General features: G+C 39.0%; 1 pseudogene; it reads left to right on the top strand.

Moving 5' to 3' along the window:
* Window positions 1–752: 752 nt before the first annotated feature.
* The window catches only part of LOC123839588 (glutamate dehydrogenase 1, mitochondrial-like), a 37,374-nt pseudogene continuing 13,961 nt past the window's right edge, over window positions 753–24,165 (top strand).

Below are 24,165 nucleotides of genomic sequence, written 5' to 3'. Positions count from 1 at the left end.
CTGCAAAGGCTTTTATGCATCACTTCAGGATGTATACAGAGTGCTAGGGGCATTTGTCAGCCAGTTGAGGGGGTTGGGGGCAACTGCAGATAAGGAGTCCCATGGAGCTCATGGGTGAGTCTCTTGATAGAGTCCACAAACCAGCTAGTAGGATCTGTAGCTGATTTTTGAGATCCATATGGTGGCTCCTGTGAATGCCCACTCCCTTTCTCTGTTCCCAGATCCCCCCAAACTATTTAGCTGTGCGGATCACCTCAGTGACCTGGGTGGGGTGAAACAGAAGTTGGCTTCTTGCGCAATGTCTCACAAGGCTGGGGAAACAGGGTGCTCATTCCACTTTCATTTTCCCCCATGGGAGAAATCACAGGCTGAGACGATCTCTCCTGGCACTGAGCTATGCTACTCTTGGGGAGGGGTGACATAGGTAAAGTGAAGCTGTTTTTCTTACCCTCTGCAATGCACCTATTTATGGATAATTTGCTCCAGTGAGGTGCTGGAATCTTTTCACTGGACTCCTGGTTTCCCACAGAGGTATTCCCATCCATGATTGTTATCAAAGTTGATGTTTGTGTGGGGGGTATGAGGACTGGAATCTCCTTTTCTGCCATCTTGCTGACATCACCTACCCAGTGCCTCATCAGATTTATATCATTCTTTCTTTCCAGAAAATCCACTGATGACACAATGAAACCAAAGGTGGGTAAGACTTCCAAATAGACTGTTTCCTTTGGGGCTCATGGTTCCTGAGGAAAATGGAGAAGAAGGGACTGCAGCCAGGAGGCAGAAAGCTGCCTAGTAAGGACCATATCTTGGAGGACTTTGGCATTGTTGTTCAGGGTACTCTTAACCAACTGGTGGATCACAGTCTACCAAGACTAGGTAATACTTTCAATGCTACTACTGCACTAGATAACTCCAGGGGCAGGCAGCCTATGCGGGTATTTATAAGGGTAAAATATGAGTCTGTTTATACCTGTCACCCACCAGCTAGGTCAAGAGATGACAAGAGATACAGCCTAAAAATGATTCAGTAGGGCTGGAGGATACTTTGGGTTGTCTGAAAAATAGGGTGACTTCAAGTCCATCTCAATTCCAAAAAAAAAAAATACCCTATATTCTATCAGTTTCATGATGTATCTATTCAGATTCTGGGAGAGTTAGGGTAATGTTACCAAAATGTGTCTCTTATTTCAACAGGAAATACAGCTAACAATCACTGAAGCCCTGTGGGACCAAGTGAGTACAAAGGGGTCATTTTTGACAGCATGGTGAGAAGTGGGAGAAGGGAGAGAGGACTTAAGAAAAGAGCAAACTTCTTCCTTTCCCCCTGAGTAACTGCTGACTGATAGTGAAGGATTCTCATGCTCTCTCCTGTCTTGTTCTATTACTCATCCAGTCCCAAATCCTCACAAGGCTCATCTTTGTGTACCTCAGCACCTTCTAGATATTCACCTGTCCATTAGATAATCCCTCTCAAATATGTTTTCTCTGCCAGCCTTTTAATAAGAACTACAAAATGAATAAATCTCATCCACTAGCAAGAAATCCATACCCACTTGAGAAATCCATATACTTTAAACCTTGGATGAGAAGAAGGCAAAGTTACCATTTTATTATGAAAATTAAAGATCTTAATTCTATTTCTGATTCAAAAGAAAGTTATTTTACCTTTGGAGCTACTCAAATTGTCTAACAAATAATTGACTGTGGCCCGATTCCTATATCATAAAACATAATTTTCTGAAACATCTGGCCCCTCCAGAATGAATTCGCTTCAAAATAAACCTCTCAAAAAATAAATGACTCAACCTGAAGAGTAGAGGTGTTCAGTTTTATCCATTTGAATGCAAAATTAACTCCATTAAAAATGATTAATTTTCATATAATTGCTAGTGAGTTTCACAGAGTAACATGCCAAGTGGTCCCATTGCTTCTAGAGGTCTTGCCTGGAACATGATTGGGACTTTGTCATTAGCACAGAGGAGGATTGTTTTCTCCCTCCCAGTGGCTATGGCTGGCAGGTCTATATCAAGACACTAAAAGACATCAAAATTGGACTGTCATTCAGATATAATTTCAATGTAATTTCAATATTTGGGACACCATTCTGCTTTGAATTATTTACAATAGGAAACTGTTTATTACTAAGGCATTTCTATCTGTTGTGAATTTTTTTAGAGTATTTTAATAAAGATTCTGGAGGAGCACAAATACTAGATTCATTCCATGGGATCAGAGGTTGCTAACAAAAAATTTTTAATGCTTCAAAATGTCCTACACATTCCCAAATTTATTGACAATAGTTTAAATGAGAATAATGGCTAACAATAGAAAACTATGCCTGGAGCTTTCTGTCCTTCAAATTTATTAGATTTGAGAGACTCAGACCTGCTTTTTGTTGAAGACTTCTAAAGTGTTGAGAAGTAAAAGAATATGAGTCTGTACTTTAGATGTGAAGAATAATTGCCATTTTTGTGGTTAGAAAAAAATATCTGAATCTCATTTCAATGAAATGAGATTAAATCACTTAAATTTATTTAAAGAGATCTAGTCAAAAAAAGTCTTCCTTTGTTAAATCAAATGTTTGTTAATAAATTGTTGAATCCAATTAAGACTGTGTTTTGGAATCTGACAACTATGAGTTGAAAATAAAAAATAGGTCCATTAGGTCACCAATGTAAATTTGTTGTCTTCAGTCTTCTAACTAAAGCAATGCCATGAGCAGCACGTCTCAAAATCCACATTATTCAGCCCTGATTTTGAAATTGCTTTACAATAGACTTAAAGTTAATGAATTTGAGAGGAGCTTCTTTTAATTCTTTTAATTCTATAAAAACTGATGTCTTTTCCATTTTCACAAAATGTTCTTGGTTTCCCAGCTATACAAAAATATAGGGTGGCCAATTCTCAAAGATGAAAATGCCATATTTCACTTTATATTTGAATGGTATATCAGTGCAGAAGCTAACTCTGCCCATTAGATAGCCAGAGCAAGCTGTTGTGAATATTCATAGAACACAGATATTATTTGGAGTTTCTGATGACTTCCCAAAAATATCAACTACTTCAGCTTCCCAATCTTGACATTTTAGTTGCATGTACACTTAAATTCTTAGATAGAGATGGGAATTAGAGGACAATTGATCACTTTGAACCTATAATATAAGTTTCCCTATGGAGCCAAGCAAGAAAAGACTATCAAATTAATGACTCTGGATTTTTTATTAAAAATGAGTAAAAGTCTCCACAGCCTCTCCTGCAAGCTCACATTGAACAATATTGTATGAAATGAGTAATGTGATCAACTTTTTTATTCTCCATGATTTTCAATGCCTCTTCCTATAAGTTTTACAGAAGAAAGTAATCTTAATTAAAATGGGTAGGATAACTATTTAATATTCTTACAATTATTGTATTAGCTAAAGAGTGAGTTGCTTATGTAAGCATCAGAAAACCATCTTGTTGGGAACCAGTACATAAATGAATACCTATGACATAGAAAAGGATGAATGTGATACAACAAAGAGTAAACAAAGGCAGTAAATTGATAACTGGCATAGCTCACCCCATTGACTATTCAGCTTCCATATGCATCCATACACACATGTTTAAACTCCTGAGTATCAACAAAAACAAATCTATATTTCCACCAAAAAACATACATCTATCTCAAAGTCTTCATCCTTTCCCCAAAATGAGGCAACTCAGATTTCCAACAATCATTATATCCATCCATAGCTTGGTGCAAATGAAGGTACATATTTAGTTTCATAAGAACTGCCAGAGCTTTTTCCAAAGTGATTGTACAATTCTATACTCCTTCCAACATTGTATGAGTTCTAGCTGTTCTGTATCCTCACCAATATTTGGTGTTGTCCTATGTATTATAATCTAAATACAAATATGTGTTGATTTTAACAGCTATGCTTAGCTTCAGAACAAGGACCAATTAAATAAATGTAGTAGTGGGTTTCATCTACATTCCTCTCACAACTCAGTCTTCTTTAAATAACTTCCTGCATTTCACCCATTTACCAAATGGAGAAATGGTGGCCCAGAAATATATAGAGAGTAGAAGTCAGTGGGATTTATTGCTAAAGCTAGGAAGCCATAGTCCTCTTGGCATTCACACCCTATAGCCTAATAGCTGGAAGATTCTATATATAAAATTCCTTTGTAAGAAAGCCTATAACATTATTTTTTTATAATTTTTGTGTCTTCTTTCAGGTGTTAATGGCTTTTAGGGATATACAAAAGGAGGTGAGATTAAATTTCAATTCTCTAAATTCCCTGGCCATATCATTCTCCCTTGCTTCCATTTTTACTATACCCTACTGTGATGTTGACCCTGATCAAGGTTTTAGTTTCTTTCCTTTATCTAGTGATTTCTCCCTTTAAAGAGTAGCACTGACTTGTCAGTTCAGGAAGCTAAGGGAAGAAGAGGCTTAACAACCCCCTTGTGGAAATATGATAACAGAGAAAATTGTATCGACCAGAACTTCTCTCAGCAAAAACACTCTGTGTAGTTATACAAAACACTGACAAGTGACTGAGTTCGAAGGAGTCCCCAACTGACATGGTAAATTTCCTTATTGGGCAAGTATGTCTACTAACTGTAGGGAAGTGAAAATTAGAAGCCAGAGTAAATGTCTTCTCCAGATAGAAACATTCCTCCTCTTCTGCTCTTCCTCCACAGGTTTCAGTCTTTTTTCTATATACTGATCAATATTGAAAAAATATAGTCAAACATGCACTATATTATTGGCCTGTTCCAGACACTGGGTTATTATATTAGCTTGCTCAAGATGTTGATATATGTGGGTCCTACCAAGCCTGCTCTCTGACCTTTTTTTTTCTGTCTGGTACAGTGGAGAAAAACAGGCACTATCTACACAATTTCTTATCACTATTTATATAAGTAAACACATAACTTAGAACAAGTACTAATATTATAAAACCAAGGTAAATGGGAAACTTTTAGACAGATGTTTTAACTTTTGTTTATCTGACTAAAGATACAGTATCATTAAAATTATCATCTAAGTATAATATGAGCCTACCATGATCTTAAAAACAGTTCTCTCTTCCTAGTTGGCAAGAGGTGATGTATAAATTAATTGAGAAGGCACTGAAAATAAACTTCCTCTAATTCACTATCTGAACCACTCTTGGCCTTAGAACTGAAACTATTCTATAGTCCCAAGAAGCTATGCCTTTTTATCCTGCTGCTATGCCTGGGACTTACTCTAGGGAAAATTATAGCAGTCTTTGCCTCCTCCATCTGGCTGCAAGTAAAAGGGGGTACTGGGTAGAGATCAGAAACTTGGTATTTTTACCCAAGTTTTACCTTAGGGTCAGAGGACCTCCACCCTACTTAGAACTTTAGTTCCCTGAGGCCTGCACCTCCTCCAGATAGCACTTCAGCTAGTAAGGGGAGGAAGCCTGTCTATAAGTGGGACTTGTGTGTGTTGATCTCCATCCTCTCAGGGCCTACATATGAAGCTAGAAGTCCCATCTGATGTGTTCTATGCTGAAGCTCTCTTCTTGTGCTTTCTCATGGGGTCCACCAGAGAAATCCCTGCTCTCAAAGATCCTCCAGGCTGGTACGGACAAAACAGACACCCTAGGGCGCCTGGGTGGCTCAGTTGGTTGAGCGACTGCCTTCGGCTCAGGTCATGATCCTGGAGTCCCGGGATCGAGTCCCACATCGGGCTCCCGGCTCAGCGGGGAGCCTGCTTCTCCCTCTGACCCTATCCCCTCTCATGCTGTTTCTCTCTCTCTCTCTCTCAAATAAATAAAATCTTAAAAAAAAAAAAAATAGACACCCTAGTCACAGACTTATTAAGAAAAATTTTTGTACTTAAATACTGAGAGAATAATGTCAAGCAAAAGATATCAGGGAGAGATAGAATTAGAATGTACTATCTTTTTGATTGGACAAAAATTAGGACCCATGCCTAGAGCACTGTTATGTAGAGAGATGATCTACCAGACCCCTGTTTGCTCAGGGGTCCCAAAGTATATATCATCAGCAGCTGTTTACTCTAGGATGGGTAAGAAGGATTTTTTGGAAGTCTTTCATAGATATTTATTTATTTTCAGTATTTTTTTATTTTCTTTTATTATGTTATGTTAATCACCATACATTACATCATTAGTTTTTGATGTAGTGCTCCATGATTCATTGTTTGCGTGTAACACCCAGTGCTCCATGCAGTACGTGCCCTCTTTAATACCCATTACCAGGCTAACCCACCCCCCCACCCCCTCCCCTCTAGAACCCTCAGTTTGTTTCTCAGAGTCCGTAGTCTCTCATGGTTCGTCTCCCCCACCGATTTACCCCCCTTCATTTCTCCCTTCCTACTATCTTCTTTTTTTTTTTAACATATAATGTATTATTTGTTTCAGAGGTACAGGTCTGTGATTCAACAGTCTTACACAATTCACAGCACTCACCATAGCACATACCCTCCCCGATGTCTATCACCCAGCCACCCCATCCCTCCCACCCCCCACCACTCCAGCAACCCTCAGTTTGTTTCCTGAGATTAACAATTCCTCATATCAGTGAGATTATTTAAAGGTTCTCCTCAGAGAACCACTGGAGATGCAGAGAGGGTAAAAGGGGCCAGAAAAGGGAGAGCAAAAAGGTTGGAAAAAATAAAAAAGGAGAGACCACTAAATGAGCAATTATGACCATAAGTAATGAATTGTGTGTCCCCCACCCCTAAAGAGGCCACATCTCATCCTATTTATTTATTCATTATTCAACAAACATTTTTTGAGTGATGCCACATGCAGGGTATTATGTTAAGTGGTTTGGTATGAGGGACACAAAAACAATACAAATTCTGCTTTTAGGAAACTTAGAATTTAATTCCATTCCTTAAAAGCCCGTATTTCCCACATAGACATCACTACATTTGACCAAGTGTACAGCTGTTATCCCAAATTTTCAGAGGAGACTGGCCTCTAAGTACTCTCTCTGAATTCTCATTATTTTTCAGCTGCAGGAAGATGCTCGGATTCGAGGTAAAAGAACACTATTCCAAGGTTTGGATAAGCCAAGAGTGGTGGGAGGGAACAAGGAGTTTAACCCAAAGTCTCATCTTGCATTTATTTGGCTAAGAGCTGGAGTTGAGGTGCTCTTTTCTTAACCGCCCCCGGCCTTCGGCCAAGTGAAACACTGCCTTTCCTTGAACTCCCATGAGCACTGCTAGTCTCTCCTCTGTCCAACCCAATTAGCTGGACATGCTCCTCCCATGGGATTCCTGCAGAGGATCTGAGGATACTTTCAGCCCTCAGTAAGACATGGCTTTTTTCAGTAGAGGAGAGACAGCAAGTATAGAGGTGAGCAGCTTCCCAGTTCCCCTTTATGGGCTTAGCAGGGCTGGCATTGGGATTAAACAGTGAGGAGGTCAGAGCAGAATGCTTACTCAGAGTGGTCAAATTATAGTTCTCAAATGACCAGATGCAAATTCTAGTGTTTAAGGAAAATATTCAAAACACCCAGAAGCCTAGAATTACAGCATAAAAGCCATATCTGGAGCTCCTTCCTTCACCCACCCAAGAAGGAATTTATAAATCAGGGCTTTTCAAACTTCATTATTTTGTGCACATATACAAATCACCTGTATACCTTGTTAGAAAGTTGATTCTGATTCAGTAGGTCTACCATGGACCTGAGATTCTATATTTCTAACAGGCTATGTTGTGATTCCAAAACTGCTGATTCATTCACCAGTATGGAGGATATAAATAACTGGAGCCAAGTGGGTGGAGGAATCAGAGGGAGGAGGAAATCAAAAGGAGAATCTGACTAGTTTAGAGGTCTCTCTGGGAATCAAAGCTACCCTATGCTTTTCTAGCCCCTCCCCAAAACAGAGCTCATAAGAGTCCAAAACTTCTTGGTTTTGGACCAGTCCAGAGAGAACTCCCCTGATCTTTCTCCAAGCCTGGTTAATCACCTCCATTCCAGAAAGTAAGGAAATATGAATAAGCAGCATCCATCATGAGATACAGAGAAAATATTTCTTGGCTGCTGATCCCTAAAGGTCAACAGGCCAAAAAAGCCAAGCTTACCTCAGCTTGAAGGATACTCTCCTTTATCTAAGGACAGTTGACTTTCAAAGAGGTCACTGCAGGGCTCTGGGAATAACTACCTGATGACCTAGAATGTAAAAATGTTGACTTATGATCCTAATTATTGCTGTTACCAGGTTTCTGCTTCCTAAAAGGGGGGGGGGGGAGGGCGGAAATAGATTCAGAATAGGATGAGAATTCAAGCCTCTTTGTGTCCATTTCCCAAACAAAAAAGGAGACAAGAAGTGAGAAATCACGGACCTGGGCTCCAGTGGCAGTGCCCTGGGACTGAGACATTTTGATAATTCCTAATGCCCAGCCCTGATTAAACAGAGATCTGATGGCCATAATTCACTATGCTTTGCAAGTGACCAGATGTCTGGTGCCACATTCTGCAACTGCCTCTCTGACAGGCCTGTAGGTTTTTAGTTTAGTTTAAGTTCTAACCTCTCCTTCTTTGGCTACAGTCCAAAGTAAAGATGTGAGCAGGGCTCAGGGCTCTCAGGGAAACATTTCTAGACCCCTTTAACAGAATGACTCCTCCATGTGTCCACCTCAGGGATGAGCAACTGCTCCACAACACCCAGGTCATCTACATCTAGGACTGGGTAAGTAGCTCTCTTATGATCATTCCCAAAGGAGATGGCAACCACCAAGATATGGGTACAGTGGCTAGGAATATAGCTGGCTCTGAGCCTTAAGCTTTCAGAAGCCTGTACTTCCAATATACAACTCTCCTATAGGGGCAAGAGGTGGCCCCCCACCACTCTCAACTAATGGTGAACTACAGAACCAGGGCTTCTTCCTCCATCCTCAGCCCCATCAGAAATGTAATCTTAGGATCAGTCCTGGACTGCACCATAATAGATATGGGGAGATTCTCATCATTCATTTGAGGGTATAAGGGAACACAGAAAGAATGTCAGATAAGAAAAGAAAGCCATGAAAAAGGAATAAAAAATTAGTTAGAAGAAGGACTTAGAAGAAGAAAATTAATAAAAATTTGAAAGGCCAATGCCCCAACACTGGGAGATGTCAATTTCTTTTCCAAAAGAAAAAGACTAGGATTGGTTGGCTGGGAAGATGGCAGAGTAGGAGAACCCTAAGCTCACCTTGTCTCATGAATTAGATAACACTCATATTAGCATAAATAACCCAGAAAATGCTCTGAAGACTGGCAGAACAAACTCCACAGCTAAAGGTAGAGAAGAGGCCACATCAAAGAAGGTAGGAAGGGTTAAGACACAGTTTGGGAGTGACAAAGACCATACCTGTCAAGGTGGGGAGGGAGCTGATGGTGTGAAGAAGGGTAGAAAACACCAGGGAGCCAGGAATGGGGAGGACAAATTCCCATAACATTTGCCTTTGAAAGCAAGAGGGGCTGAATTTCTTGAGTTCTCATAACCAGCAGGACTTAAAGCCTGGAATTTAAAAAATCAGCCAACTAGGCTCTGGGACAGCCCAGAGGATGTTAGGAAGCTGAGTTCTTAAAGAGACAACATGACAAACAGGCTGTACAGATATAGTGTAGAACCATCAGTTTGAAAAATGCCAGGGCAGAAGAGAGGGAGAGCAATTTGTTCATTCCAGAGCATGGCCCACAGAGACAGAGATCCCACAGAGACCCCTTCAGAAACAAAGGAGCTGTCATGCTCCATTTCCCTCCCCCACCCCCCTGCACAAACAACAGCCACCTGTGGGAACCAGCATTGGCGCCAATACTGGTTACCTAACTTGCTTGCATCAAGCCCCTCAACCCCAAGCTTCAGCAGATCCACACTTCCCAGTCACACTACCATTAGTCCCATCGCTCCAAGACCCCTTCCCCAGAAGACCAGTAGAACACATCTGTGCATTCTGAGGGATCTCAGTTCCATTGGCAGGGCAGGTCTCATTTCACAAGCAGATCACCAGACATGTTAAAACACGCCCCCCCCCCAACACCAACTCTGCTGGGAACCAAACACTGTCCACAATAGGCAAAGAGAGCCTCTGCAGACAACTGGACTGAAGGAAAAAGAGGCCAAGACTCAACAGCAGAGCATATGCCATAGGAGACATTCCCTGAAATGCCAAGCCCTGGGGAAATGGGACACGGCATTGCAGGGTACTACAGGTCTTCTTCATAGAGCTATTATCATTAAGAGCAAGAGAAATAGCTGACTTTCCTAACATAGAAACAAACACAAAGAGTTAGACAAAAAGAGACTAAGAAATAAGTCCCAAATGAAATAACAGGACCAAACCACAGCAAGAGACCTAAGGGAAACAGATATAAGTTATATGCCTGATAAAGAATATAGGGTAATGATCATAAAGATACTCACTGGATTTGAGAAAAGAGTGCAGGACAGCACTGATACCCTTAACAAAGATTAAAAAAAAAAAGAACCAATCAGAGATCAAGAACACAATAAATGAAATTTAAAATACCACTTGACAGAATAAATAGCAGCCTAGATGGAGCAGAGGAACAAATTCATGACCTGGAAGACATAATAATGAAAAGTAACATAACTAAGCAAAGGAGAGGAAAGAAAATTATGCAAATTGAGAATAGTCTTAGAGAACTCAGTGACTCCATCAAGTGTAATAACATTCAAATTATAGGGATCTCAGAAGAAGAAAGGAGAAAAGGGACAGAAATTTTTTTTGAAGAAACAGCAGCTGAAAACTTCCCTAACCTGGGGAAGGAAACAAATATCTAGATCCAGGAAGCACAGAGGTTCTCCAAACATTCAACCCAAAGAGAGCCACACCAAGACAAAAAGTAATTAAAATGGCAAAACGTAGTTATAAAGAAAAAATATTTTAAAGGAGAAAGGATCTATACTCTAGGAACTACAGAACACTCATGAAAGAAATTGAAGAAGACACAAAAAGATGGAAAAAAAATTCCATGCTCATGGATCAGAAGAATAAACATTGTTAAAATGTCTATGCTACCCCAGAGCAATCTATACCTTCAATGCCATCCTGATCAAAATTCCAATGACATTTTTCAGTGCTGAAACAACCAATCCTAAAATTTGTATGGAATCAGAAAAGACACTGAATCGCCAAGGAAATGTTGAAAAAGAAAAACAAAGCTGGGGGTATCACGTTGCCTGATTTCAAGCTATATTACAAGGCTGTGATCACCAAGACAGCATGGTACTGGCACAAAAACAGACATATAGACCAATGAAACAGAATAGAGAGCCCATATATGGACCCTCAACTCTATGGTGAAATAATTTTCAACAAAGCAGGAAAAAACATGCAACGGAAAAAAGACAGTCTCTTCAACAAATGGTGCTGGGAAAATTGGACAGCTATATACAGAAGAATGAAACTCGATCTTTCTCTTACACCATACACAAAGATAAACTCAAAATGGATGAAAGACCTCAATGTGAGACAGGAATCCATCCAAATCCTAGAGGAGAACATAGGCAGTAACCTCTTCGACATTGGCCACAGCAACTTCCTTCAAGATACATCTCCAAAGGCAAGGGAAACAAAAGCAAAAATGAACTTTTGAGACTTCATCAAGATAAAAAGCTTCTGCACAGCAAAGGAAACAGTCAACAAAACAAAGAGGCAACCCACAGAATGGGAGGAGATATTTGCAAATGACATTACAGATAAAGGACTGGTATCCAAAATCTATAAAGAACTCCTCAAACTCAACACCCAAAAAACAAATAATCAAGTCAAAAAATGGGCAGAAGACATGAACAGACACTTCTCAAAAGAAGACATACAAATGGCTAACACACATGAAAAAATGTTTATCATCATTAGCCATCAGGGAAATTCAAATCAAAACCACATTGAGATACCACCTTACACCAGTTAGAATGGCACAAATGGACAGGGAAAGAAACAACAAATGTTGGAGAGGTTGTGGAGAAAGGGGAACCCTCTTACACTGTTGGTGGGAATGCAAGTTGATACAGCCAGTTTGGAAAACAGTGTGGAGGTTCCTCAAAAATTTAAAAATAGAGCTACCCTATGACCCAGCAATTGCACTACTGGGTATTTACCCCAAAGACACAGATGTAGTGAAAAGAAGGGCCATATGCACCCCAATGTTCATAGCAGCAATGTCTGCAATAGCCAAACTGTGGAAAGAGCCGAGATGCCCTTCAACAGATGAATGGATAAAGAAGATGTGGTCCATATATACAATGGAATATTACTCAGCCATCAGAAAGGATGAATACCCAACTTTTACATCAACATGGATGGGACTGGAGATTATGCTAAGTGAAATAAGTCAAGCAGAGAAAGTCAATTATCATATGGTTTCACTTATTTGTGGAACATAAGGAATAGCATGGAGGACATTAAGAGAAGGAAGGGAAAAATGAAAGGGGGGGAAATCGGAGGGAGAGATGAACCATAAGAGACTATGGACTCTGAGAAACAAACAGGGTTTTAGAGGGGAGGAGGGAGGGAGGGATTGGTTAGCCCAGTGATGGGTATTAAGGAGGGCATGTACTGCATGGAGCACTGGGTGTTATACGAAAACAATAGATCGTGGATCACATCAAAAACTAATGATGTACTGTATGGTGACTAACATAACATAATAAAATTTAAAAAAAAATAAAAATAGACAAAGGAGCATGATAAAAGAAGATAGTTACATACAAAGGAAACCCCATAAAGCTATAAGCAGATTTTTCAGCAGAAACCTTCCAAGACAGAAGGAAGTAACATAATCTATTCAAAGTGCTGAAGGAAAAAATCTACAGCCAAGAATACTCTCTCCAGCAAGGCTATCATTCAGAATAGAAGGAGAGATAAAGAGTTTCTCAGACAAACAAAAAATAAAGGAGTTCGTGACCTCTAAACCAGCCCTACAAGAAATATTAAAGAGGACTCTTTGAGTGGAAAGACCAGAAGTGAGAGAATGAAAAGTAAAAAACCCAAAAGCAGTGAAATAAGTTTTTCTGTAAAAATCAGTCAAGGGATGCATAAAATAAAAGGATGTAAAATATGACACCATATACCTAAGACATGGTGGGGCAGGGGAGTGAAGAATGGGTTCAAACTTTCTTTTAAAACATTTTATTTATTGAAAAGCAAAGCTGGGGCCATCACAATTCCGGACTTCAAGCTCTATTACAAAGCTGTAATCATCAAGACAGTATGGTACTGGCACAAAAACAGACAGATCAATGGAACAGAATAGAGAGCCCAGAAATGGACCCTCAACTCTATGGTCAACTAATCTTCAACAAAGCAGGAAAGAATGTCCAATGGAAAAAAGACAGTCTCTTCAACAAATGGTGTTGGGAAAATTGGACAGCCACATGCAGAAGAATGAAACTGGACCATTTCCTTACACCACACACAAAAATAGACTCAAAATGGATGAAAGACCTAAATGTGAGACAGGAGTCCATCAAAATCCTAAAGGAGAACACAAGCAGCAACCTCTTCGACCTCAGCCGCAGCAACTCTTTCCTAGAAACATTGCCAAAGGCAAGGGAAGCAGGGGCAAAAATGAACTATTGGGACTTCATCAAGATAAAAAGCTTTTGCACAGCAAAGGAAACAGTCAACAAAACCAAAAGACAACCGACAGAATGAGAGAAGATATTTGCAAATGACATATCAGATAAAGGGCTAGTATCCAAAATCTATAAAGAACTTATCAAACTCAACACCCAAAGAACAAATGATCCACTCAAGAAATGGGCAGAAGACATGAACAGACATTTTTCCAAAGAAGACATCCAATTGGCCAACAGACACATGAAAAAGTGCTCAACATCACTCGGCATCAGGGAAATCCAAATCAAAACCTCAATGAGTTACCACCTCACGCCAGTCAGAATGACTAAAATTAACAAGTGAGGAAACGACAGATGTTGGCGGGGATGCGGAGAAAGGGGAACCCTCCTACACTGTTGGTGGGAATGCAAGCTGGTGCAGCCACTCTGGAAAATAGTATGGAGGTTCCTCAAAAAGTTGAAAATAGAGCTACCCTACGACCCAGCAATTGCACTACTGGGTATTTACCCCAAAGATACAAATGTAGTGATCCAAAGGGGTATGTGCACCCCAATGTTTATAGCAGCAATGTCGACAATAGCCAAACTATGGAAAGAGCCAAGATGTCCATCAACAGATGAGTGGATAAAGAGGTGGTGTATACACACACACACACACACACACACACACACACACAATGGAATATTATGCAGCCATCAAAAGGAATGAAATCTTGACATTTGCAATGACATGGATGGAACTGGAGGGTATTATGCTGAGCGAAATAAGTCAATCAGAGAAAGACATGTATCATATGATCTCACTGATATGAGGAATTCTTAATCTCAGGAAACAAACTGAGAGTTGCTGGAGTGGTGGGGGATGGGAGGGATGGGGTGGCTGGCGATAGACATTGGGGAGGGTATGTGCTATGGTGAGTGCTGTGAATTGTGTAAGACTGTTGAATCACAGATCTGTACCTCTGAAACAAATAAAACATTATACGTTAAAAAAAGAAGAAGAAGATAGCAGGAAGGGAAAAATTAAGGGGGAGAAATCAGAGGGGGAGATGAATCATGAGAGACTACGGACTCTGAGAAACAAACTGAGGGTTCTAGAGAGGAGGGGGTGGAGGGGATGGGCTAGCCTGGTGATGGGTATTAAAGAGGGCATGTACTAAATGGAGCACTGGGTGTTATACACAAACAATGAATCATGGAACACTACATCAAAAACTTATGATGTAATGTACAGTGATTAACATAACAAAATAAAATAAACTGTGGGAAAAAATAAAATAAAATATTTTACTTATTTATTTGAGAGCAAGAAAGCAGAAGCAGGGGGAGGGGCAGATGGAGAGGGAGAGCAGGCTCTCTGCTGAGCAGGTAACCCCACGTGGGGCTCAAGCCCAGGACCCTGGGAGAATGGGTTCAAACTTAAACAACCATCAACTTAATATAGACTGCTATATGCAAAAGATGTTATATACAAACTTAATGGTAACCACAAATCAAAAGCCAGTAATAGATATGCAAAGAATAAAGAGAAAGAAATCCAAGTATATCACTACAGAATGCCAACAAACCATGAAAGAAAACAAGAGAAGAAAGGATCAGAGTAAATCTATAGAAACAACCACAAAACAAGTAACAAAATAGCAACAAATACGTATCTATCAATAATTACTTTGAATGTAAATGGACTAAATGCTCCCATCAAAAGACATAGGGTGACAGAGTAGATAAAAAAAAAAACAAGACCCATATATATGCTCCTTAGAAGAGACTCATTTCAGACCAAAAGACACCTGCAGATTTAAATTAAGGGGATGGAGAAACATTTATCATGCAAATGGAAGTGAAAAGAAAGCCTAGGTAGCAATACTTATATTGGACAAACTAGACTTTAAAACAAATACTGTATTCCCACCAACAGTGTAAGAGGGTTCCCCTTTCTCCACATTGTCCCCAACATTTGTTTCCTGTCTTGTTAATTTTTGCCATTCTAACTGGTATAAGGTGGTATCTCATTGTGGTTTTGATATGAATTTCCCTGATGGCTAATGATGATGAACATTTTTTTATTTGTCTGTTAGCCATTTGTAGGTCTTCTTTTGAGAAGTGTCTGTTCATGTCTTCTGCCCATTTTTTGACTTAATTATTTGTTTTTTGGGTGTTGAGTTTGAGGAGTTCTTTATAGATCTCAGAAATCAGCGCTTTGTTTGTAGTGTCATTTGCAAATACCTTCTCCCATTCTGTGGGTTCCCTCTTAGTTTTATTGACTGTTTCTTTACTGTGCAAAAGCTTTTTATCTTGATGAAGTCCCAAAAGTTCATTTTCATTTTTGTTTCCCTTGCCTTTAGAGACATGTCTTGAAAGAACTTGCTGTGGCCAATGTCGAAGAGGTTACTGCCTGTGTTCTCCTCTAAGATTTTGATGGATTCCTGTCTCATATTGAGGTCTTTCATCCATTTTGCGTTTATCTTTGTGTATGGTATAAGAGAATGATCTAGTTTCATTCTTCTGCATGTGGTTGTCCAGTTTTCCCAGCACCATTTACTGAAGAGACTGTCTTTTTTCCATTGGATATTCTTTCCTGCATTGTCAAAGATTAGTTGACCATAGAGTTGAAGGTCCATTTCTGGGTTCTCTATCATGTTCCATTGATCTATGTGTCTGTTTTTGTGCCAGTACCATACTGTCTTGATGCCTGCAGCTTTGTAATATAGCTTGAAGTCAGGCATTGTGATGCCTCCAGCTTTGGTTTTCTTTTTCCACATTCCCCTGGCAATTTGGGGTCTTTTCTTGTTCCATACAAATTTTATTTTTTTTAAAGATTTTATTTATTTGACAGAGAGAGATAGTGAGAGCAGGAACACAAGCAGGGGGAGTGGGAGAGGGAGAAGCAGGCTTCCTGCTGAGCAGAGAGCCCAATGCGGGGCTCGATCCCAGGACCCTGGGATCATGATCTGAGCCAAAGGCAGATGCTTAATGACTGAGCCACCCAGGTGCCTTGGTGCCATACAAATTTTAGAATTGTTTGTTCAAGCTCTGTGAAAAATGTCAATGGTATTTTGATAGGGAATGCATAGAACGTGTAAATTGCTCTGGGCAGCATAGACATTTTAACAATGTTTATTTTTCCAAACCATGAGCATGGAATGTTTTCCATCTCTTTGTGTCTTCCTCAATTTCTTTCATAAGTGTTCTGTAGTTTCTAGAGTATAGATCCTTTACCTTTTTGGTTAGGCTTATTCCTAGGTATCTTATGCTTTTTGGAGCTGTTGTAAATGGAATTGATTCCTTAATTTCTCTTTCTTCAGTCACATTGTTAGTGCATAGAAATGTAACTGATTTCTGTGCATTGATTTTGTATCCTGCCATGTTGCTGAATTGCTGCATGAGTTCTATTAACTTGGGGGTGGAGCCTTTTGGGTTTTCCACATAAAGTATCATATCATCTGCCAAAAGATCTTCTTTGCCAATCTGAATGCCTTTCATCTCTTTTTGTCATCTGATTGCTGAGGAGTATAGCCACTCTGGAAAATGGTATGGAGTTTCCTCAAGACGTTGAAAACAGAGCTACCCATCTATGTCTTTGGAATAAATACACAGTAGTGCAATTTCTGGGTAATAGGATAGCTCTATTTTTAATTTTTTGAGGCACCTCCACACTGTTTTCCAAAGTGGCTGTACCAACTTGCATTCCCATCAACAGTGTAAGAGGGTTCCCCATTCTCCACAACTTCTCCAACATTTGTTTCTTGCCTTGTCCATTTTTGCCATTCTAACTGGTATAAAGTGGTATCGCAATGTGGTTTTGATTTGAATTTCCCTGATGGCTAATGATGATGAACATTTTTTGATTTGTCTGTTAGCCAATTGTAGGTCTTCCTTTGAGAAGTGTCTGTTCATGTCTTCTGCCCATTTTTTGACTTGATTATTTGTTTTTTGGGTGTTGAGTTTGAGGAGTTCTTTATAGATTTTGGACACCAGTCCTTTATCTGTAATGTCATTTGCAAATATCTTCTCCCATTCTGTGGGTTGCCTCTTGGTTTTGTTGACTGTTTCCTTTGCTGTGCGAAAGTTTTTTATCTTGATGAAGTCCCAAAGTTCATTTTTGCTTTTGTTTCACTAGCCTTTGGAGATGTATATTGAAAGACGTTGCCGTGGCCAATGTCAAAGAGGTTACTGCCTATGTTTTCCTCTAGGATTTTGATGGATTCCTGTCTCACATTGAGGTCTTTCATCCATTTTGAGTTTATCTTTGTGTATGGTGTTAGAGAATGGTCAAGTTTCATTCTTCTGTATATAGCCATCCAATTTTCCCAGCACCATTTATTGAAAAGACTAGCTTTTTTCCATTGCATATTTTTTCCTGCTTTGTCAAAAATTATTTGACCATAGAGTTGAGAGTCCATATCTGGGCTCTCTATTCTGTTCCATTGGTCTATACGTTTGTTTTTGTGCCAGTACCACACTGTCTTGTGATCACAGCTTTGTAATATAGCTTGAAATCAGGCAACGGGATGCCCCCAGCTTTCTCTTTTTCAACATTTCCTTGGCGATTCGGGGGTCTTTTCTGATTCCATACAAATTTTAGGATTGGTTGTTCCAGCACTTTGAAAAATGTCATTGGAACTTTGATTGGGATGGCATTGAAGGTATAGATTGCTCTGGGTAGCATAGACATTTTAACAATGTTTATTCTTCCGACCCATGAGCATGGAATGTTTTTCCATCTTTTTGTGTCTTCTTCAATTTCTTTCATGAGTGTTCTGTAGTTCCTAGAGTATAGATCCTTTACCTCTTTAGTTAGATTTATTCCAAGGTATCATGGTTTTTCGTGCTACTGTAAATGGAATAGTTTCTCTAATTTCTTTCTACAGTTATACTGTTAGTGTACAAGAAAGCAACTGATTTCTGTGCATAGACTTTGTATCCTGCCATATTACTGAATTGCTATATGAGTTCTAGTAATTTGGGGGTGGAGTCTTTTGGATTTTCCACATAAAGTATCATGTCATCTGTGAAGAGAGAGTTTGACTTCTTCTTTGCCAATTTGATTACCTTTTATTTCTTTTTGTTGTCTGATTGCTGTTGCCAGGACTTCTAGTACTATGTTGAACAATAGTGGTGAGAGTGGGCATCCTTGACGTGTTCCTGATCTTAGGGGAAAGGCTCTTAGCTTTTCCCCATTGAGAATGATAGTCACTGTGGGTTTTTCTTTTTTTTTTTTTAATTTTTTTTTTAAGATTTTATTTATTTATTTGAGAGAGAGAATGAGACAGAGAGCATGAGAGAGGGGAGGGTCAGAGGGAGAAGCAGACTCCCCACTGAGCAGGGAGCCCGATGCAGGACTCGATCCCGGGACTCCAGGATCATGACCTGAGCTGAAGGCAGCCGCTTAACTGACTGAGCCACCCAGGCGCCCGCTGTGGGTTTTTCATAGATGGACTTTATGAATTTGAGGAATGTTCCCTCTATCCCTATACTCTGAAGAGTTTTAATTAGGAAAGGATGCTGTATTTTGTCAAATGCTTTTTCTGCATCAATTGAGTCACCATATGGTTCTTCTCTCTCCTCTTATTAATGTGTTCTATCACATTGATTGATTTGTGAATGTTGAACCACTCTTGCATCCTGGGGATAAATCCCACTTGGTCGTGGTGGATGATCCTTTTAATGTATTGTTGGATCCTATTAGCTAGGATTTTGTTGAGAATTTTGGAATCCATATTCATCAGGGATATCGGTCTGAAATTCTCCTTTTTGAAGGGTTCTTTGCCTGGTTTGGGGATTAAGGTAATGCTGGCCTCATAGAATGAGTCTGGAAGCTTTCCTTCTGTTTCTATTTTTTGAAACAGCTTCAGTAGAATAGGTATTATTTCTTCTTTGAATGTTTGGTAGAATTCCCCAGGGAATCCATCAGGCCCTGGACTCCTGTTTTTTAGAAGGGCCATGTGCACCCCAATGTTCATAGCAGCAATGTCCACAATAGTCAAACTGTGGAAAGAACTGAGATGCCCTTCAACAGATGAATGGATAAAGAAGATGTGGTCCATATATACAATGGAATATTACTCAGCCATCAGAAAGGAAGAACACCTACCATTTGCATTGACATGGGTGGACCTGGAGGGGATTATGCTAAGTGAAGTAAGTCAAGCAGAGAAAGACAATTATCTTATGGTTTCACTCATATGTGGAACATAAGGAATAGTGCAGAGGACCACAGGGCAAGGGAGGGAAAACTGAATGGGAAGAAATCAGAGAGGGAGACAAACCATGAGAGACGCTGGACTCTGGAAACAAACTGAGGGTTATAGAAGGGAGGGCAGTGATGGGTATCAAGGAGGCACATGTTGTGATGAGCACTGGGTATTATACACACCTAATGGGGGATCATTGAACACTACACCAAAATTTAATGATGTGCTATATGCTGGCTAACTGAACGAAATTAATTAATTAATTAATTAATAAAAAGTCCTACACCAGGAAAAAAACAAATAAAATAAAATGGGGCAACTTAATGAAAAAATAAGAAAAAATAAAAAATAAAACAAAGACTAATAAGAGACAAAGAAGGACACTATATAATAATAAAGAGGACAATCCAACAAGAAGATACAACCTTTGTAAATATTTAGGCACCCAACGTGAGCGTACCCAAAGACATAAAACAGTTAATAACAAAAATAAAGGAAATAATAGTAATACAGTGATAGTAGGGGACTTTAACACCCCACTTACACTGATGGACAGATCATCCAAACAGAACATCAACAAGAAGACAGTGGTTTTGAATGACACTAAACCAAATGGATTTAACAGACATATTCAGAACATTCCATTCAAAAACAGCAGAATATGCATTCTTTTCAAGTGCACATGGAACATTTTCCAGAACATACATCACACATTAGGCCACAAAACAAGTCTCAACAAATTCAAAAAGATCAAAGTCATACCATGCACATTTTTCTGACCACAATGCTATGAAACTAAAAATCAACCACAAGTGAAAGACCACAAAAACATGGATGTTAAGCAACATACTACCAATGAATGGGTTAACCAAGAAATCAAAGAAGAAATCCAAAAACACATGGAAACAAATGAAAATGAAAACACAATAGTCAAAAACCTCTGGGATGCAGCAAAAGCAGTTCTAGAAGGGAAGTTTATAGCAATACAGGCCTACCTCAAGAAGCAAGAAAAATCTCAAATAAACAACCTAACCTTGCACCTAAAGGAGCTAGAACAAGGACAACAAAGAAAACCTAAAACCAGCATAAAGAAAGAAATAATAAAGATTAGAGGAGAAACAAACGATACAGAAACTGAAAAAAAAAAAAAAAACAGAACAGATCAAGGAAACCAGGAGCTGATTCTTTGAAAAGATCAACAAAATTGATAGACCTCTCGCCAGGCTGCTCAAAAAGAGAGGACCCAAATAAACAAAATCACTAATGAAAGAGGAGAAATAACAACCAACCCCTCAGAAAAACAAGCAATTTTAAGAGAATATTATGAAAACCTATATGCCAATAAAATGGACAACTTAGAAGAAATGGATAAATTCCTAGAAACACATAACCTACCAAAACTAAAGCAGAAAGAAATAGAAAATTTGAACAGACCAATTATCATCAATGAAACTGAATCAGTAATCAAAAAACTCCCCAAAAACAAAATTCTAGGAACAGATGCCTTTACAGGAGAATTCCACCAAATACTCAAAGAAGAGTTGATAACTATTCTTCAACTCTTCCAAAAAATAGAAGAGTAAGGAAAACTTCCAAATTCATTCCAAGAGGCCAGTATCACCCTGATACCAAAACCAGATAAAAACACCACAAAAAAAGAAAAATACAGGCAGATATCTCTCATGAATATAGATGCAAAAATCCTCAATAAAATATTAGCAAACTGATCCAACAATACACCAAAAAAAAAAAAAATCATACACCATGATCTGGTGGGATTTATTCCCAGGATGCAAGGTTCAATATTCACAAAACAATCAACGTGGTATGTCACATCAGTAAGAAAGGATAAAAATCATATCATTTCAACAGATGCAGAAAAAGCATTTGATGAAATATAACATCCATTCATGACAAAAACCCTCCACAAAGCAGGTCTAGAGGGAACATACCTCAACATAATAAAGTCCTTATATAAAAAACCCACAGCAACATCATACTCAATGGTGATAAAACTGGGAGCTTTTCCCCTAAGGTCAGGAACAAGACAAAAATATCCATTCTTACCACTTCTATTCAACATAGTACTGGACGTCCTAGCCATAGCAATTAGACAAAAAAAGAAATAAAAGGTGGGGCGCCTGGGTGGCTCAGTCGTTAAGTGTCTGCCTTCGGCTCAGGTCATGATCCCAGAGTCCTGGGATCGAGCCCCGCATCGGGCTCCCTGCTCGGTGGGAAGCCTGCTTCTCCCTCTCCCACTCCCCCTGCTTGTGTTCCCTCTCTCGCTGTATCTCTCTCTGTCAAAAAAATAAATAAAATCTTTAAAAAAAAAAAGAAATAAAAGGTATCCAGATTTCTAAGGAAGAAGTAAAATTTTCACTATTTGTAGATGACAGGATACTATATAGAAAGAAAGACTCCACCAAAAAAATAGTAGAACTGATAACAGGAATTCAATAAAGTCTCAGGATATAAAATCAATGTACAAAAATCTGTTGCATTCCTATACACTAAAAATGAAGCAACAGAAAGAGAAATTAAGAAAAAAAATATCCCAGGCACCTGGGTGGCTCAGTTGGTTAGGCGACTGCCTTCGGCTCAGGTCATGATCCTGGAGTCCCAGGATCGAGTCCCACATCAGGCTCCCCGCTCAGCCAGGAGTCTGCTTCTCCCTCTGACCCTTCCCCCTCTCATGTTCTCTCTCTCTATCTCATTCTCTCTCTCAAATAAATAAATAAATAATCTTTAAAAAAAAGAAAAAAGAAAAAAAATATCCCCTTTACAACCGCACAAAAACCAATAAAATATCTAGGAATAAACTTAACCAAAGAGATGAAAAACCTGCACTCTGAAAACTATAAAACATTGATGAAAGAAATTCAAGATGACACAAAGAAATGGAAAGACATTCCATGCTCACGGGTTAGAAGAAAGAATATTGTTAAAATTCTACACATTTAATCTACACATTTAATGCAATGCCTATCAAAATGCCAACAGCATTTTTCACAGAACTAGAACAAACAATCCTAAAATTGGTATGGAATCACAAAAGACCCCAAATAGCCAAAACAATCTTGAAAAAGAAAAGCAATGCTGGGAGCATCACAATTCCAGACTTCACGTTAAATTAAAAAGCTGCAGTAATCAAAAGAGTATGGTACTGGAACAAAAATAGACACATGGATTAATAGAATAGAAAATCCAGAAATAAACCTACAATTATATGGGCAATTAATCTTCAACAAAGGAGGAATGAATATATAATAGGAAAAAGTCTCTTTAACAAACGGTGTTGAGAAAACTGGACAGCTATATCCAAAAGAATGAAACTGGACCACTTTCTTTCACCATACACAAAAATAAACTCAAAATGAATTAAAGACCTATGGGGCACCTGGATGGCTCAGTCAGTTAAGCATCCAACTTTTGATTTTAGCTCAGGTAATCATCTCAGGGTTGTGAGACTGAGCCCCACACCCAGCATGGAGCCTGCTTAAGATTCTCTCTCTCCCTCTTCTTCTGCTCCCACTAAAATAGATTAGAAACCTAAATGTGAGACCCAAAACCACAAAAATCCTTGAAGAGAGCAAAGGCACTAACTTCTCTGACATGGGTCATAGCAACATTTTTCTAGATATGTCTCCTGAGGCAAGGAAAATAAAAGCAAAAATAAACTATCATGACTACATCAAAATACAAAGTTTCTGCACAAAAAAGGAAACAATAAAACTAAAAGGCAACCTATGGAATGAGAGAAGATATTTGCATATGACATATCCAATAAAGGGTTACTATCTAAAATATGTAAAGAACTAATACAACTCAATACCCAAAAACAAAATAATCCAATTTAAAAATGGACAGAAGACATGAACAGACAGTTCTCCAAAGAAGACATACAGATGCCTAACAGACACATGAAAAGATGCTCAACATCACTCATCATCAGGGAAATACAAATCAAAACTATGATGAGTACAGATCCTTTACCTCTTCAGTTAGGTTTATTCCTAGGTATCTTAGGGTTTTTGGTGCAATTTGAAGTGGGATCAATTCCTTGATTTCTCTTAGTTCTGCCTCATTGTTAGTGTACAGAAATGCAACTGACTTCTGTGTATTGATTTTATAGCCTGCAACTTTGCTAAATTCTTGTATCAGTTCTAGCAATTTCTGGGAGGAGTCTTTTGGGTTTCCTACATGAAGTATCATGTAGTCCACAAAGAGTGAAAGTTTGACTACTTCTCTGTCGATCTGGATGCCTTTTATTTCTTTTTGTTGTCTGATCACTGAGGCTAGGACTTCCAGTACTATGTTGAACAACAGTGGTGAGAGTGGACATTCCTGATGTGTTCCTGACCTTAGGGGAAAAGCTCTAAAAT

This window comes from Mirounga angustirostris, unplaced genomic scaffold (genome assembly GCF_029215605.1).
Source record: "Mirounga angustirostris isolate CCGP_5_RB_7025 unplaced genomic scaffold, mMirAng1.0.hap1 SCAF_5, whole genome shotgun sequence".
Taxonomy (NCBI): Eukaryota; Metazoa; Chordata; class Mammalia; order Carnivora; family Phocidae; genus Mirounga; species Mirounga angustirostris.
Note: the sequence above shows the minus strand (reverse complement) of the source record. Positions and strands in the feature narration are given on the sequence as shown.